The sequence below is a fragment of the Gobio gobio genome (assembly GCF_949357685.1).
Source record: "Gobio gobio genome assembly, contig: scaffold_113, whole genome shotgun sequence".
NCBI classification, from domain to species: domain Eukaryota; kingdom Metazoa; phylum Chordata; class Actinopteri; order Cypriniformes; family Gobionidae; genus Gobio; species Gobio gobio.
The window spans coordinates 143,718-164,010 of record NW_027645672.1 but is presented as its reverse complement, the minus strand read 5'-3'; positions in this window follow the sequence as shown (position 1 = coordinate 164,010).

The window sequence follows — 20,293 nt, the reverse complement described above, 5'->3', positions numbered from 1 at the left end:
ACTGGCAGCAGGAAGTGTGTCACTTTCAAAAATGCTTTGAATCACCATCTTATTTTCACCCCATTTACTTCAAACTTCATCAGTATAATGTGAAAACATGAGAGATAGAGACGTATGAAATGGATTCCTGAAATTTCAAATACTGTTGCCATGGCAACGTGTCAAAGTTTAATAATCTTTTGGCTGTTCTGAGGCTCTTAGCATGCTTGAAATTGCTTGAAACTGCTTGAAACTCAACACACACATCAGAGATGTCAGTCAGTACACATGGACAAAGCCTCAGAAACGGGCGGGGATGAGGGGCTCTCTAGCGCCACCTTTTGACAAAAGTGAAGGGCTTCGTTTCATCTACAATCACCAAACTCAGTATATATATTGACCTCATCGAGCCGGACAACTTTCTAATTTACAGTCATTAGCTCCGACCAACAGGAAGTCAGATATTTTGGTTTGAAGGTAAATTTTTGGTTAAATCGGGGTCTGAGTTTTTACGTTCTCCTCGTAGGCGTTTTATTCAATCTCCACCAAACTCGGTCAACATGAAACAAAGATACTGAAGATGCTAAAATGTGAACGGATATTGGATATCTCAAACGGTGTTTCCATGGCGAGGGATTAAATAAGGACAAAAAAGGGGAACAGAAATTCTCTGTCTGCTGCTCTCCCCTCAATGAACACAAGATGGCAGCATTGTATTAGTTTTGAAGCAGGATAAAAAAAAAACTTGTTTCTCTCTCTCTCTCTCTCTCTCTCTCTCTCTCTCTCTCTCTTGTTTGTGATTTATGAGGACACAAATTTGTATAATGACATGGGTATTACACTGGTATTACAACGTGTATGTGTGTGTGTTTAAAAACATACTAAAACAATGTTTTATTAAAATGTAACCAAATAGCTTTAAAATAATCATACTATTTTTCAGATCAATATATTTATTTTATTTAATATATTTCTTCTGAATATTTATTCTCTGTCTGCCCTCCCCTCACTAAAGGGTGGCAGTGTTGTGTTATTTTTTAAACTCTCTTTCTGTGTGTGTGTGTGTGTGTGTGTGTGTGTGTGTGTGTGTGTGTGTGTGTGTGTGTGTGTGTGTGTGTGTGTGTGTGTGTGTGTGTGTGTGTGTGTGTGTGTGTGTGTGTGTGCAGGCCCGTCGCGACAAGGCAGGCAAACCAAGCAATTGCTTGGGGCCTCGAGCTGGCCTGGGGCCCCAAGACAGCGACAGGTTAAGAATAAAATGAAACGACAAACTGTGTGAGCGCCCCATTGATAGTCAATGCAGTAAAGTGCAATGACACTGTTATCGGGATCCCCCTTAAGGGGCCCCTCTCAGAAGTCGCTGACAGCAGCCAGCCAACCACGCGATCTCTGCTGCGGCAAAATACAAAATCTTCGGATTTTAAGCGGAATTTTATGCTTCAGGAAGCCAGAAAAGAAAATAGAGAAAGGAAGAGGAGGATAAGAAAAAACAAGATAGTGGTATGTGATAAATTACACTGGATAAAATAGCTCTACTTGTCTTGTACAAAAAAAGTGTAAGTTTGCAGCAGGTAGGCTAGCAAAAATATGTTTATGTTAGCTATCGTTACCTGCCTGACGGCAAATGCTGCTTGTAACGAACAGTTAGTGCAACTTTTTTTTCGAAAAGACGGAATGACATGAGATTGCTATAGCTTTTTAATAGGTTTTGATGAAAGTGGCATAGCATGCTATACTAACTATTATTTATGCTATGCATAAATAACCTGGAATAGTTAATATAGCATGCTATATTAACAATTATTATAAACATTATTTAACCAGAAAGAGGCAGAGGAACATGATTTTTTTCATAGCTTATCTTAATGTGCTAGTGTCGGGATGTATACGGTAGTGACAGTTTATGCAAATATGACATTATTTTTATGAGTTACCAATAGATCTTGAACAATTACTTTATTCTGTGGCAATTTTTACACTATTACATTTTGAAGTACAGTATCAGGACAACCCACATGTTTGACTGGTACTGTTTACATGTTTTACTGGTACTGCCCACGTTTTACTGGTACTGTTTATTAACTATTTAACAAGGTATTATAGTCATCGGTTGCAACTTTATAATAACCATCCAGATAATGTTTATAGACAGTTTACAAAACAACTAGTAACCCTTAAGTATTCCCAAAGTGTTAGGAATATCTGGTCCGTCTATCTATGTAAAAGTAATGTTTATAGATGTTTAAAAAATGGTTACTTAAAGGTTTAAAAAAAATTTAATGATACAGTGGTGTTTTTTGCAAATGTTTTCAAATTTTATGCACAGTATATGCAACAACAGTATTTGCACTGTAAACCTTTTTATTAATATAAAGTGTAGGTGAACTTAAACTGTATGGCTATGCTGGTATGCTGTGTGTGTGTGTGTGTGTGTGTGTTTGTGTGTGTGTGTGTGTGTGTGTGCGAGTCTATCTATGCGTCGAGTGTGTGTGTGTGTGTGTGTGTGTGTGTGTGTGTGTGTGTCAGTGTCCTATCTGTGTGGATGCGTCTCATGTCAGCTAATCAAGGGACACTGACACACACACACACACACACACACACACACACACACACACACACACACTCGACGCATAGATAGACTCGCGTCAGTTTCCTGCTCACATCGAGTTCTCTTTTGCTCTTGAACAAACAATAACACAGAGGATTGTGAGTATTCTCATATTCGAGTCTTAAATTAGTTAAATAACGTCTTAAATGAACTTAAAGAGTTGTGAGGAAATGAGATGCGCGGGACAGCGCGTGAGATCCACGGCTGTTCTTAAAGTGACAGGAGCACTGATGATGCCTGTCATTAATGTTCATCAAAGAACAACGGGAACAGAGAAAATTGTAGCTTTAATGATGATTCATCTATATTTCATTTATTATTTATGCAGTTAAGGAAGGTTTGATAACTATTACATTTCTGTATAACAGGGAAGGCCATGGGTAAATATAACATTTATTATTTTGGTGATTTAGGTAAAATGGTTTAAAAAAAACACAGCAGAACCACAGCGCATCTGATATGACTGGCATAACGCTGGCGAAGTTAGGGACCGTCTGCAAAGTTACATACAACATTGAAACGTGTATAACGTTACCAAACTTCACTAGCATTTAAAGAGAATGACAGTCATAAAACTGACTGTAAAGTGTTCATCTAGGTGTCAGGTATGATGCACACATTTTGATATTTAATAAAATAAACTGTCAAATCATATGGAAATATGGATATGCATTATTTCACTTGGATACTGTTTGGGCTCTAACACAAAATATGCTTGATTTAAATGCATCGTAGCTGAACACTGATGAGAATATTTATTGAGAATATATTTACAGAGATAATATTAGAGATTATATTTACGACAAATTATTATTATTTATGCGTTATGCGTTGCTATTGACGACGGCCATTAAGTAAAGAAATCCCACAGAATCTAGCTTAAAAAAGTGCTTAGAGCTGCTTTAGTTATTTGTTGTTTGTTTAATTTCAAATATAAAACTTGTTGAAATGTTTTAAGTGTGTGCATCTGTTCTTTTTGAACACTTTCATCTTGTTTGAACAAAACCATGATAATATTGATAACCGTGATAATTTGGGTCACTATAATCGTGATGTTAAATTTCCATACCGTTTCATCCCTACTTTAGTGTGAATAAGTAAAAAAGAACTACAAACACCTTGAATTAAATACTGGCCTTCTGGACTTACAAAATTTTGAGCAGGAAAATATAACTTTTATTTATTTTATCCTATGATATTAAAATTAATCTAGATTTAAATTACATCATGGGTGTGGCTTGTGGTGATAGTGGCACCAGTTGCTGCGGTAAATGTGGAATATTCGAGCGATTCTAAAATATTCTCCTGTTTAAATGCATATTGCCTGCCGTGCACAGTTAAGCTGATGCCACCGGCGTGGCGGTGCCACCGGCTTGGGCCCGTCATCGCTGCTCGCAGCTTTAATTATTATTATTATTATTTTATCGACTTCTCGGGCACTTTTGGGGCCCTTACCATGCTCAAAAACTCTTGAAACTTTGCAGATACGTCAGAATCTGCGGCCATCAGGGCCGGGCTGAAGCTGATACCCGGGCGTGGCAGGGGGGCTCGACAGCGCCCCCTATTAAAATTTGGTCTATATATCAAACACACTTGCACGTATATGTATGAAACTCGGTACACATATAGATCTCATCGGGGCAAACAACTTCCGCACTCATAGTCATAAACTTCGCCCAACAGGAAGTGAGCTATTTTGGGTTGTTCGGAAAACGCATGCTCTGGAATTTAATATACTCCTCCGAGGCAATTGTTTCGATCATTGCCAAACTCGGTCAGCATTAAGACAAGATATTCAGGATGCTAAATTGCGAGCGGATTTTTGATATCTCAATCGGTTTGGCCGTGGCGAAGCAACGAATTTATGGCGAGAAAAGGGAAACAGGAAGTGTGTTATAACTTGTGCAAACATTGACTGATTTGGATGAAACTTCAGCTGTGTGTTTGTTGTAGGAAGCCGATCGCAAGGATATGACGTTTGTGAGTCAAAGTTATAGCGCCACCAACTGGCAGCAGGAAGTGTGTCACTTTTTTTTAAAAATGCTTTAAATCACTGTCTTATTTTGACCCGATTGACTTCAAACTTCATCAGTATAATGTGAAAACATGGCAGATATAGACATATGAATGGATTTCTGAAATTTCCAATACTGTTGCCATGGCAACGTGTCAAAGCTTAATAATGTCTTTGGCTGTTTTTGAGACTCTTAGCATGCTTGAAATTGCATGAAACTTAACACACACATCAGAGATGTTAGTCAGTACACATGGGCAAAGCCTCAGAAACGGGTGGGGATGAGGGGCTCTATAGCGCCACCTTTTGACAAAAGTGAAGGGCTTCGTTTCATCTACAATCACCAAACTCAGTATATATATTGACCTCATCGAGCCGGACAACTTTCTAATTTACAGTCATTAGCTCCGACCAACAGGAAGTCAGATATTTTGGTTTGAACGTGAATATTGGTGTAATTCAGGCTCTGAGTTTTTACGTTCTCCTCGTAGGCGATTTATTCAATCTCCACCAAACTCGGTCAACATGAAACAAAGATACGGAAGATGCTAAAATGCGAACGGATTTTGGATATCTCAAACGGTGTTGCCATGCCGAGGGATTAAATAAGGACAAAAAAGGGGAATGTGTGCTGCCCTTCCCTCAATGAACACACGATGGCAGCATTGTCGTAGTTTTGAAGCAGGATAAAAAAAAACCTTGTTTCTCTCTCTCTCTCTCTCTCTCTCTCTCTCTCTCTCTGTGTGTGGTGTGTGTGTGTGTGTGTGTGTGTGTGTGTGTGTGTGCTTCTGTGATTTCTGAGGACATACATTTGTAGACATTTCATGTGTCCCCGTACATATATTGTTCTCTTCGAGCCGGACAACTTTCTAATTTAACTAATCTAATTTAACTAATTTAAAACTTTCTAATTTTAAATAAAAATGTCATGTGCTGTGTTTGCCAAGATCACATATGATGCATATGCAGGGTATATGCAGGAATCCTGAAGTAAATTTTAATACCTTTTTAAGACTTTTTTAAGACCTTCTCAAAATATTTAAAGACCTCATCGGCGATGAGAACTACTGTTGAGCAATAAAATAAAAATATATAATCATAAGCTATAACAAAAATATATATTAAATTAGGTGAGTGGATAGTTAAAAAAATTTGCAATTACAAAAAGTAATTCTTGAAAAAACATCTCTGGACTAATTTTATAAAATCTAAAAATGTTAATGAAAAGGTACAAATTACTTTGTGTTCTTATTAAATACATTTATAAAAAAAACTATTTATATTTAATTTATATATGAATGTAAATAATTATATGGGCCTACACAAATAATATAACATTTCAAGATTTATAGTTTATTGTAAACGTAATGTGCAGCTCTGTAAAGGGGCAACAAATATATGATAGATACGTGAGAACAAGATTTTTTTTAATCATCTTTAAGTGCACAAAACTATGAAAATATATGAAAGCGCGGCACAATGCGCTTATGCGCATCCCGGGTGCAGAATGATGCGCTTAAAGCAACATGGAGTCAGAGGGTGCAGTGCAGCGCGAGTGCACATTAAAAAGTTCACGGCATAAAGAGACGATGAGCGTTGAGCGCACAAATCCTAGTCTACTATGTATATCGGTCGGTTTCTTCACAGTTTTAAATTCCGGTTATTGTGCGTGTGATGCCTTGTGTTGTCACCCGGGTAGGGAGCACAACATCGTTCAGAAACCGCTAGATAAACTCCAGGAAGATAAATTATTTTATCTGCTTATCAAGTATTATAACGGGAATATATCATCTTGGAGTGAGCTTTACCGAGCAGCTGACTGACTGTAACCAAACACGACGCGCAGTTTGAATGCTGAACGGAGAATGATGGACAGCTACAGCGGAGGAAAGATATTCAGCTATGGAATGGCTTTAGATGACTTTGTACTAGCAAATCATAAAATACTAATAATGATTGCTGAAAGATCATGTGACAATATATATTTCTGATGATTATTTAATTACCACGACATGCCTAATCTGAGCAAGTGACTGCCTGTCTTGAGTTTTGTCGACAGACGGAGGTGGCACGAAATGTGACGGAGGCGGCCGCTATGCAGGAAAAACCATAGAAAAACCCTGCGGTCATTGTTTAAACTCATCCTACTCCAACCAGGAGTCCGCAAATTTACATTTCCCCATTTCGGAGTCTGTTTCGCAACGTGTGGAGGGCGACACATCACCTAACTGCGCATTTCGCAAAATACGTGACATCACCCATAGACGGTGTGCGCGCCCGAGCTGATCTCACTGACATATCACTATTCAGACAGGACTAGTTTTCTAAATTATATTTGAGTTACAATTCTCATCACCCAACATCTGTGATTTCAAATATATTCAAAATAATGTTTTCAGAGATTGAAGTAAAAAAAAACTTTCTCCCACCATTTAGATTTTATTAGGGCCCAAGCCCTGAAAGGGCGCAGAGCCCTATTGTTCTTCCTCTGTTTCTTATTAGGGCCCAAGCCCTGAAAGGGCGCAGAGCCCTATTGTTCTTCCTCAGATTATTCTTTGTTTTTTTTTTTTTTTTTTTTTTTTCGACTTCTCGGGTACTTTTGGGGCACTTAACATGCTCGAAAACTCTTGAAACTTCGCACAGGCATCGGAATGCGCGGCCATCAGAGCCGGGCTGAAGCTGGTACCCGGGCGTGGCAGGGGGGCTCGACAGCGCCCCCTTAAGTGGGGTCTGAAAACTTGGTCCATATATCAAACACACTTGCACGTACATGTATGAAACTCGGTACACATATAGACCTCATCGGGCCAAACAACTTTCGTGCTCATAGTTATGCGTCAGCCCAACAGGAAGTGAGCTATAATCGGTTGTTCGGAAAACCCATGCTCTGGAATTTAATATACTCCTCCGAGGCCATTGTTTCGATCATCGCCAAACTCGGTCAGCATGAGGAGAACATATCCAGGATGCTAAATTGCGAGCGGATTTTTGATATCTCAAACGGTTTGGCCGTGGCGAAGCAACGAATTTATGGCGAGAAAAGGGAAACAGGAAGTGTGTAATAACTTGTGCAAACATTGACTGATTTGGATGAAACTTCAGCTGTGTGTTCGTTGTAAGAGGCCGATCACATGGATATGACTTTTGTGAGTCAAAGTTATAGCGCCACCAACTGGCAGCAGGAAGTGTGTCACTTTCAAAAATGCTTTGAATCACCATCTTATTTTCACACGATTGACTTCAAACTTCATCAGTATAATGTGAAAACATGACAGATAGAGACATATGAATGAATTCCTGATATTTCAAATAATGCTGCCATGGCAACATGTCAAAGTTTAATAATGTTTTTGACTGTTTGTGTGCCCTCCCCTCTATCACCAAAAGGGGGCAGTGTTGTATTATTTTTGAAACTCCCTTTCTCTCTCTCTCTCTCTCTCTCTGTGCTTGCTTATGTGATTTATGAGGACACAAATGTGTATGATGACATGGCTATTGGTATTACAACGTAGTGGTTAATGTGGACATGAACTATGACACTATATCACTACAGAACTCATTTTCTAAATCACATTTGAGTTACAATTCTTATCATCTGACAGCCGTGATTTCATGTACTCATTCAGACAGAACTCTTTTTTTAAAACAGAGGAGTGTGAGTGTGTTTTCTATACATGTGCTTTACAGAAGGTCATGTGCTGTGTTTGCAAAGATCACTTTTGACACATTTGTCTTTAAATTCATTATTTACTGACATAGTTCAAATTTATTTTTTAAAAAAATTCACATTATTTTCTACAAGTGTCTGTTTATAAGTGTCTTTTTTTCACAGAAAGTTTTTGTTTGAACGTGAATATTTGTATAATTCAGGGTCTGAGTTTTTACGTTCTCCTCGTAGGTGATTTATTCAATCTCCACCAAACTCGGTCAACGTGAAACGGAAGCTTAACGCATTAAAAATATTTAACGCAAATAACACAGCGTCCGTTTTTATATCCATTTTTGCTTAGCGTTACATGATCACGCTCCTATTCATGTACATGCTTCCAAGCGCGACAAGACACAAGAGAGCGCGCTGTATGCCAGTGTCCTGTCTGTGTGTGTGTTAGTGTCCTGTCTGTGTGTGTGTGTGTGTGTGTCCTGTCTGTGTGTGTGTGTATGTGTATGTGTGTGTGTCAGTGTCCTATCTGTGTGGATGCGTCTCATGTCAGCTATTCAAGGGACACTGACACACACACACACACACACACACACACACACACTCGATGCATAGATAGACTCGCGTCAGTTTCCTGCTCACATCGAGTTCTCTTTTGCCTAGGGTTGCCAACTCTCACGCATTTGGCGTGACACTCACGCTTTCAGGCTCTGTCTCACGCTCTCACGCTGCCCAACTTAATCTCACGCCAAATTGCCAAACCTGCTTTTGATATTAAACAATGTCTAAGCTTTTACATTTTTTAAAGTTTTAATGCGAAATTCAAACAATAAATAGCGTTTTGGCGCTAATATGGCATAACAGTTAAAGCCAGAGTGTTGAAAAACCATACGGAGTTGCGACATGCTCTATCATCTCCCGGCGGCGCGCGCAGTCGTGCTTCACAGAAATCTCAATACTTCTAGCGCTGTGTCAATACATTTGAATGGCTTGATACACAACAGCTCCACTTTACAGGGGTTTGCAGCAAGTTTTGGTAAACAGTACAGCATAGTGTGCATTGATTATTACATCAACCATACAGGATCGTTTTATAATGGAGAGTAATGCAACAATGTTAACATTAATGTTAATGTTTTTTATTGTACTTAGCCTTCAGGTATTCCATACTAATTGGTCATACTCATACTAATTGATGGTCAAATGTGACCATACACCTTAACTATTTTTCAATTAAATAAATGTTCTATATTTTAGTTCAATAATATTTATTGCATATTTTGAGGAGATCTTTTGGTACTAAATACTAGTTGTGCAATATTTATTGTCAATAATGACCACTTAAAATATTTTTCTTCTAATATTTGTATTATTTATATTACAATTAGTATAGTAATAAGGTTAAATTAGAGAATTATTTTTCAAAGAGGCAAATTAGAGTCATTTTGTGGAGTCAGCCTGTCATTAATGTTCATCAAAGAACAACGGGAACAGAGAAAATTGTAGCTTTAATGATGATTCATCTATATTTCATTTATTATTTATACAGTTAAGGAAGGTTTGATAACTATTACATTTCTGTATAACAGGGAAGGCCATGGGTAAATATAACATTTATTATTTTCATTTATTATTTATTTATTCCATTTATTATCATTTATTATTACTATACTCTCCTTGAAGTTTACTTCCCGCTACTTTTTCCCTCTTCCTCCCAACCGCGCGGCTGCAACTGTCTTCTTCTTCTTCGATAGTAGCCTAAGCCAGTGTTTCCCAACCTTTTATCAGTCATTTTATCATACGTTACGCTAGGGGTGTAACGGTACAGATTGCTCACGGTTCAGTTTGTATCACGGTTTAAGGTTCACCGTTTCGGTACGGTTCAGTATTTGCTATGTTCAGGGAAAAAAGGACTACTGTCAAATAAAACAAAAGAAAATAATAAGAACAAATCATTTAAATACAAGCAGCAGCACAAATAAATACTATTGAGCAAAGATACTAATAAAATAAACTATGCTTTTCAGGTTTTTCAGGTACGTCTAACATTAGTTTTCAGGTAGGCCTACAGAAATTGATCAAATGTAAAATAACATTGCATATATGACTGTATAAATTAAAGATTAATCCTATTAAACTTACAAAAGTTATTCAATCAAGAGCAGTGAGTGATGCCCTTGTCTTTTGTTTGACATTAAACAGACAGCAGTAAAGGCTACTGCCCCTTTAAGACCTCGGATATGCGTCGTCTTTTCTGGACTGTATAAAGCTTACTTAAGCCATATACAGACTATGTCTGCTAGAATACTCATCAATATGTTGACATACTTTTTGCGTGAGTTTGTCCATTCAAGAGCAAGACTTGAAAGAGAACTCAATATTTGCGCGCTGAGAGACGTGTGCGCGCTCTCGGATGAGTGCACGGAAAATTTTCTCACAGTGCGCGCGACTTCTCATTCGCGTCTTCTGGCACTAAACCAGATAGTTGCGTGTTCTGAGTTAACACAATCAGAACGTAAAAATACGGGATATTTTACGGGAAAATACTAAAACGGGAAGACAGCGGGAAAAGAGCTAAAATACGTGAGAAACCCGGAAAAAACGGGAGGGTTGACAGCTATGGTGTGTGTGTGTGTGTGTGTGCGATATGTAGGCTTAGGGGTAGTGTAGGGGGATAGAATGTACAGTTTGTACAGTATACAAACCATTAAGTCTATGGAATGCCATCTGCCTGTCTTTCCCCTTCCCCCTCTCTATCTGTGTGTGTGTGTGTGTGTGTGTGGGGGGGGGGGGGTCTCTCTCTCACCCTGTGAGTTTGTGTGTGTGCCTTTCTCTCAGTCCTTCCCCTCCCCCTCACTCAGGGGCGTAAATTTCATCTAACAGTTGGGGGGGACAATAAACATGAAATTTCTCAAGAGCAATTTTTGAAGGGGACACAAATAATCCAGCCAAAATCGTACTTGTAAGGATATGTGTACAAAAAAAAAAAAAAAAAAAAAAAAAAAAAAAAAAAAAAAAATATATATATATATATATATATATATATATATATATATATATATATATATATATATATATATATATATATATATATATATATATATATATATATATATATATATATAGCCTAGTACTTATTTGGCGTTTTGGTGTACTGAAAAATGATCTAATGTCCGTTTTTCTTTTATCTGTCATTTTATCTGACCAACAACTCAAAGCGATAGTTGTTTAAATACGATTAGGTTCACCACGCAGTCATATTATAATTATTAAATTATCTTGCGTCCTCCACATAGTATTTTATACTTGATATTCAGATATTTAGATATTCAACAGCAGCAAGCCCTCTGATCTGCCACTTATTATCATAGTGAGCAAAACCCTACAGCCGTGCGCATATACTTTCGGATTATAATTAGCGCCAATTTTTTGAATTTGGGGGCGGGTTGTTTGAATTTTGGGTTCATTAGCCTATTATTCGTAATGAAAAACACAACAACAAAACAGTACAATGACACAGTCCCTTAAATAGGCGCTTTTACATTTCGCTTTGAAAGCAAATCATCCGCGATCATCTTGTCTGTCAGCTGTTTGCTCGTTCGGCTCGTGCTGTATTGAGCAGACACGTTCAGTTTTTAATTGTAGTGTCTGTTCTCTAACTGAACTAAATTATTTTATAACTATAAAAACGAAAACGACGGTGGCCCGGGGCGGTGCCGCGGTGGGCAAGGGATGTTAACAGTGTTTTGCCTGATCTGTATTAAAGAGAAAAGAATCACTTCATCTGATGTTTAAAGTGAATAAAATAGCCTTGACAGCTACTTACTGGTGTTTCACAACTGCTATCTGAAGAGCTTTGTTCTCTCCCCAAACTTGTGTGGTAGTTTTTACGGGTAACGTTAGTGCGCGGTGCGCGGTGGATCAAACCACTCTGGGGCTAGGGGGGACTCAAAATGTTTCAAAACTTAAAACGCATTTTTTTTGTCCCGTTTGCGTTTGTATTGTTTTAGCACGTACACATTTATTTTAAGTATATATTGTTATATTATTTACAATACTCAGCATGGTTTTTAGGGGGGGACAGCCCTCAGATTGGGGGGGTCCTGTCCCCCCCGTCCCCCCCGCGATTTACGCCCCTGCCTCACTCTATCATTGTGTGTGTGTGTGTGTGTGTGTGTGTGTGTGTGTGTGTGTGTGACTTTCTCTCTTGATCATAATTTAACCCTTTCATATAGGCTATCACAAATAACTATCACTTGAAATAAAAACGTCATGTGATGTGTTTGCCAAGATCACGTATGATGCACATGTCTTTAAATTAATTATTTACTGATATAATATAAATGTATTAAAACATAAATTTCACATGATTTTATAAAAGTGGCTATTTATAATAAACTTCCATAAAATGTAGACACGCATCTTACTCTTACCTGACACTGATATTAAAATCATCTTTGCAGTTTCTGTGATTTGGCTCCATTTATACATTTTTTATTAAAAAAATTTTATTGGACCACCCATATTGAAATTAAAGCATGTTTTATGGTGCATAAGATTGGTGCACAAATGGTAGCTAAGGTAGCTCAAAAACACATGAAGAGAAGTGTTAGAATAAAACAACATCAGCATTCGAATGGTATTCTGAACTCATTCCAATTTGACCTTTGACATAATCTGACATGAAATTCATATAAATTTAATTGATCTCATAGATGTGGCTGTTGTGGTTTGTGGTCATAGCAGCACCAACTGCTGCAGTTAATGTGGTGAATTCAGATGACTTTGACATAGTCCTTTTATGTTTTCCCATTTTAAATGCCTATTGCCTGCCGTGCACAGTTAAACTGATGCCACCGGGGTGGCGGTGCCACCGGCTTGGGCCCGTCATCGCTGCTCGCAGCTTTAATTAGGGCCCAAGCCCTGAAAGGGCGCAGAGCCCTATTGTTCTTCCTCTGTTTCTTATTATTAGGGCCCAAGCCCTGAAAGGGCGCAGAGCCCTATTGTTCCCCTAAGGATTATTCTTTGTTTTTTTTTTTTTTTTTTTTTTTATTTTTTTTTTCGACTTCTCGGGTACTTTTGGGGCACTTAACATGCTCGAAAACTCTTGAAACTTCGCACAGGCGTCGGAATGCGCGGCCATCAGAGCCGGGCTGAAGCTGGTACCCGGGCGTGGCAGGGGGGCTCGACAGCGCCCCCTAAAGTGGGGTCTGAAAACTTGGTCCATATATCAAACACACTTGCACGTACATGTATGAAACTCGGTACACATATAGACCTCATCAGGCCGAACAACTTTCGTGCTCTAAGTTATGCGTCAGCCCTACAGGAAGTGAGCTATTATGGGTTGTTCGGAAAACGCATGCTCTGGAATTTAATATACTCCTCCGAGGCCATTGTTTCGATCATTGCCAAACTCGGTCAGCATGAAGAGAACATATCCAGGATGCTAAATTGCGAGCGGATTTTTGATATCTCAAATGGTTTGGCCGTGGCGAAGCAACGAATTTATGGCGAGAAAAGGGAAACAGGAAGTGTGTTATAACGTCAGCAAACATTGACTGATTTGGATGAAACTTCAGCTGTGTGTTCGTTGTAAGAGGCCGATCACATGGATATGACTTTTGTGAGTCAAAGTTATAGCGCCACCAACTGGCAGCAGGAAGTGTGTCACTTTCAAAAATGCTTTGAATCACCATCTTATTTTCACCCCATTTTCTTCAAACTTCATCAGTATAATGTGAAAACATGACAGATAGAGACGTATGAAATGGATTCCTGAAATTTCAAATACTGTTGCCATGGCAACGTGTCAAAGTTTAATAATCTTTTGGCTGTTTTGAGGCTCTTAGCATGCTTGAAATTGCTTGAAACTGCTTGAAACTCAACACACACATCAGAGATGTCAGTCAGTACACATTGGCAAAGCATCAGAAATGGACGGGGATGAGGGCCTCTCTAGCGCCACCTTTTGACAAAAGTGGGGGGGTTAGTTTTATCTTCAGTCACCAAACTCGGTACATATATTGTTCTCTTCGAGCCGGACAACTTTCTAATTTACAGTCATTAGCTCCGACCAACAGGAAGTCAGATATTTTGGTTTGAAGGTGAATATTTATGTAATTCAGGGTCTGAGTTTTTACGTTCTCCTCGTAGGCGATTTATTCAATCTCCACCAAACTCGGTCAACATGAAACAAAGATACGGAAGATGCTAAAATGCGAACGAATATTGGATATCTCAAACGGTGTTGCCATGGCGAGGGATTAAATAAGGACAAAAAAAGGGGAACAGAAATTGTCTCATATCTTGTAAAATAATATTTTGATTTAAATTAAATTAAGATTGTATGTTTGGTAATTGAACTTAGATTAATTTAAAATGACTATACTATTTTTCAGATGAATATATATATTTATTTTAAATATTTTTTTAAATAATCAATTCTGTATCTGTCTGTGCTGCTCTCCCCTCAATGAACACAAGATGGCAGCATTGTATTAGTTTTGAAGCAGGATTAAAAAAAACTTGTTTCTCTCTCTCTCTCTCTCTCTCTCTCTCTCTCTCTCTCTCTCTCTCTCTCTCTCTCTCTCTCTCTCTCTTGTTTGTGATTTTTGAGGACACAAATTTGTATAATGACATGGGTATTACACTGGTATTACAACGTGTATGTGTGTGTGTTTAAAAACATACTAAAACAATGTTTTATTAAAATGTAACCAAATAGCTTTAAAATAATCATACTATTTTTCAGATCAATATATTTATTTTATTTAATATATTTCTTCTGAATATTTATTCTCTGTCTGCCCTCCCCTCACTAAAGGGTGGCAGTGTTGTGTTATTTTTTAAACTCTCTTTCTGTGTGTGTGTGTGTGTGTGTGTGTGTGTGTGTGTGTGTGTGTGTGTGTGTGTGTGTGTGTGTGTGTGTGTGTGTGTGTGTGCAGGCCCGTCGCGACAAGGCAGGCAAACCAAGCAATTGCTTGGGGCCCCGAGCTGGCCTGGGGCCCCAAGACAGCGACAGGTTAAGAATAAAATGAAACGACAAACTGTGTGAGCGCCCCATTGATAGTCAATGCAGTAAAGTGCAATGACACTGCTATCGGGATCCCCCTTAAGGGGCCCCTCTCAGTAGTCGCTGACAGCAGCCAGACAACCACGCGATCTCTGCTGCGGCAAAATACAAAATCTTCGGATTTTAAGCGGAATTTTATGCTTCAGGAAGCCAGAAAAGAAAAAAGAGAAAGGAAGAGGAGGATAAGAAAAAACAAGATAGTGGTATGTGATAAATTACACTGGATAAAATAGCTCTACTTGTCTTGTACAAAAAAAGTGTAAGTTTGCAGCAGGTAGGCTAGCAAAAATATGTTTATGTTAGCTATCGTTACCTGCCTGACGGCAAATGCTGCTTGTAACGAACAGTTAGTGCAACTTTTTTTTCGAAAAGACGGAATGACATGAGATTGCTATAGCTTTGTAATAGGTTTTGATGAAAGTGGCATAGCATGCTCTACTAACTATTATTTATGCTATGCATAAATAACCTGGAATAGTTAATATAGCTTGCTATATTAACAATTATTATAAACATTATTTAACCAGAAAGAGGCAGAGGAACATGATTTTTTTCATAGCTTATCTTAATGTGCTAGTGTCGGGATATATATGGTAGTGACAGTTTATGCAAATATGACATTATTTTTATGAGTTACCAATAGATCTTGAACAATTACTTTATTCTGTGGCAATTTTTACACTATTACATTTTGAAGTACAGTATCAGGACAACCCACATGTTTGACTGGTACTGTTTACATGTTTTACTGGTACTGCCCACGTTTTACTGGTACTGTTTATTAACTATTTAACAAGGTATTATAGTCATCGGTTGCAACTTTATAATAACCATCCAGATAATGTTTATAGACAGTTTACAAAACAACTAGTAACCCTTAAGTATTCCCAAAGTGTTAGGAATATCTGGTCCGTCTATCTATGTAAAAGTAATGTTTATAGATGTTTAAAAAATGGTTACTTAAAGGTTTAAAAAAAAAAATTAATGATACAGTGGTGTTTTTTGCAAATGTTTTCAAATTTTATGCACAGTATATGCAACAACAGTATTTGCACTGTAAACCTTTTTATTAATATAAAGTGTGGGTGAACTTAAACTGTATGGCTATGCTGCGGTATGCTGTGTGTGTGTGTGTGTGTGTGTGTGTGTGTGTGTGTGTGTGTGTGTGTGTGTGTGTGTGTCAGTGTCCTATCTGTGTGGATGCGTCTCATGTCAGCTAATCAAGGGACACTGACACACACACACACACACACACACACACACACACACACACACACACACACACACACACACACTCGACGCATAGATAGACTTGCGTCAGTTTCCTGCTCACATCGAGTTCTCTTTTGCTCTTGAACAAACCATAACACAGAGGATTGTGAGTATTCTCATATTCGAGTCTTAAATTAGTTAAATAACGTCTTAAATGAACTTAAAGAGTTGTGAGGAAATGAGATGCGCGGGACCGCGCGTGAGATGCGCGGGACCGCGCGTGAGATCCGCGGCTGTTCTTAAAGTGACAGGAGCACTGATGATGCCTGTCATTAATGTTCATCAAAGAACAACGGGAACAGAGAAAATTGTAGCTTTAATGATGATTCATCTATATTTCATTTATTATTTATGCAGTTAAGGAAGGTTTGATAACTATTACATTTCTGTATAACAGGGAAGGCCATGGGTAAATATAACATTTATTATTTTGGTGATTTAGGTAAAATGGTTTAAAAAAACACAGCAGAACCACAGCGCATCTGATATGACTGGCATAACGCTGGCGAAGTTAGGGACCGTCTGCAAAGTTACATACAACATTGAAACGTGTATAACGTTACCAAACTTCACTAGCATTTAAAGAGAATGACAGTCATAAAACTGACTGTAAAGTGTTCATCTAGGTGTCAGGTATGATGCACACATTTTGATATTTAATAAAATAAACTGTCAAATCATATGGAAATATGGATATGCATTATTTCACTTGGATACTGTTTGGGCTCTAACACAAAATATGCTAGATTTAAATGCATCATAGCTGAACACTGATGAGAATATTTCTTGAGAATATATTTACAGAGATAATATTAGAGATTATATTTACGACAAATTATTATTATTTATGCGTTATGCGTTGCTATTGACGACGGCCATTAAGTAAAGAAATCCCACAGAATCTAGCTTAAAAAAGTGCTTAGAGCTGCTTTAGTTATTTGTTGTTTGTTTAATTTCAAATATAAAACTTGTTGAAATGTTTTAAGTGTGTGCATCTGTTCTTTTTGAACACTTTCATCTTGTTTGAACAAAACCGTGATAATATTGATAACCGTGATAATTTGGGTCACTATAATCGTGATGTTAAATTTCCATACCGTTTCATAGTGGTGTCAACAATAATCGATTCAGCGATGCATCGCAATGCGGGGCATGCACGATTCAGCATCGATGCGGCAAAGTGCCATAATCGATTATGTCACCGTTTATTTTCTGGACTTGAGTTGGACAATAAAGTTGTGAAGTTTCAATTACTTCCAAGGTCATAACAACAACAATCAAGATGGCTGAGGCGGAGGGAGATGACCGTGATAGACGGGTAATTAAAAACGCACCCAAAGATTGGAAAGCGGACATCTGGGCACATTTCGGATTCTGACGCCGGCTTCACACCGCACGCGGAGCAGTGGGTATGGAGAGCCGGAGCACGCGCCCCCATTGTGGATTCACACGGGCAGCTTTTGTCTCGCGCAGATATTGCAAATACAGACAAATATTGTACATTATGTAACATTTTCCGGTCTTCTCCTCCGAGCCCCGTCTGTCTCGTGCTTTGATTTATGATGGGCAGCATATGCTGCAAATGCGACCGCGTTCCCCTCTGTCCCAATCAAACATGCATATAACTTGTTGTATATAAGTAGTTCACATGATAAATGTAAGTTAACATTAAAGTGAATATATGCTTTAATCATTTAAACAGGCTTTTGAAGTTTGGGCAAAAACTGCTGGCAGTGTTGTGTTTTTAATTTTTTTAACAGCTCTGGATGTCATATGGTGATTGTGAAACACACGGGACACTTCACTACATGATTTCATGGTGAAATTTGTTATATTCCATGTTAATCTGGTCAGTTTTGATCAAGAACAATCCACTGTGGCTTTAAATCAGCGTGAGCAGCGTGGCAAAAATAGACTCGGCGCCGAAACGATCGCGGCACTACTGCTTCTGCTCCTGCGATGCGCTGCCGCGCCGCCTCTGCGTGCGATGTGAATGCTCTAATCTGTTAACATGGGCGCCGAAAAAAATATGCGCTGCTTACGCCCTGCTAACGCGCCTGCCACACTAAAATCAAGCACGAGAATTGGCGAGTCGCTAGTGTCAACGTTACTGTGTGTGTTGGACTGAATATTTTTATTGGTGCCTGGGTGGTGGTTGTTGTTACAATAGTGTGACTGTAATTACGGATTAATATTTGCACAGGAGTTCATGAAGTGCCCTGTCTTAGAGCTTTTTACTGTGTGTAAAAAAAAAAACACTTATGTTCACTGCTGGAAAAAGTTAACTTAGTTGGTTATTATTGCTCTATATAATTTCAAATGGTTCTAAAGCAGAGAGACGAAAAACATTTCTCATTCAAAGCACTGAAAGCAGTGATTTATGTTTTCTTTTTCAGGTTTGAAAATGCCATATCCAATACCCTGTACCATTCTATTTTATTTTATTTAATGACATTTATGTCAAAGATACAGGAGAGTGATAATACACACATAGCAGCCAATACAATCTGTTGTTCAATATCTGACTGCTTGTATTCCCTCATGATGACTGATTAAAAATTTGCCTTGTTGTGTGCAGTAGAATTTTGATGCATCGCAATGCATCGTAGAATCGAATTGAATCGAATCGTTACCTGGTGAATCGTAATCGAATCGAATTGTGAGGGCAGTGCCAATGCACACCCCTACCGTTTCATCCCTACTTTAGTGTGAATAAGTAAAAAAGAACTACAAACACCTTGAATTAAATACTGGCCTTCTGGACTTACAAAATTTTGAGCAGGAAAATATAACTTTTATCTATTTTATCCTATGATATTAAAATTAATCTAAATTTAAATTACATCATGGGTGTGGCTTGTGGTGATAGTGGCACCAGTTGCTGCGGTAAATGTGGCACATTCGAGCGATTCTAAAATATTCTCCTGTTTAAATGCATATTGCCTGCCGTGCACAGTTAAGCTGATGCCACCGGCGTGGCGGTGCCACCGGCTTGGGCCCGTCATCGCTGCTCGCAGCTTTAATTATTATTATTATTTTATCGACTTCTCGGGCACTTTTGGGGCTCTTACCATGCTCGAAAACTCTTGAAACTTAGCACACACATCGGAATGCGCGGCCATCAGAGCCGGGCTGAAGCTGGTACCCGGGCGTGGCAGGGGGACTCGACAGCGCCCCCTAAAGTGGGGTCTGAAAACTTGGTCTATATATCAAACACACTTGCACGTACATGTATGAAACTCGGTACACATATAGACCTCATTGGGCCAAACAACTTTCGTGCTCTAAGTTACGTGTCAGCCCAACAGGAAGTGAGCTAATATGGGTTGTTCTGAAAACACATGCTCTGGAATTTAATATACTCCTCCGAGGCCATTGTTTCAATCAGTGCCAAACTCGGTCAGCATGAAGTCAAGACACAGAGGATGCTAAATTGTGAGCGGATTTTTGATAACTCAAACGGTTTGGCCGTGGCGAAGCAACGAATTTATGGCGAGAAAAGGGAAACAGGAAGTGTGTAATAACTTGTGCAAACATTGAATGATTTGGATGAAACTTCAGCTGTGTGTTTGTTGTAGGAAGCCGATCACATGGATATGACTTTTGTGAGTCAAAGTTAAAGCGCCACCAACTGGCAGCAGGAAGTGTGTCACTTTCAAAAATGCTTTGAATCCCCATCTTATTTTCACC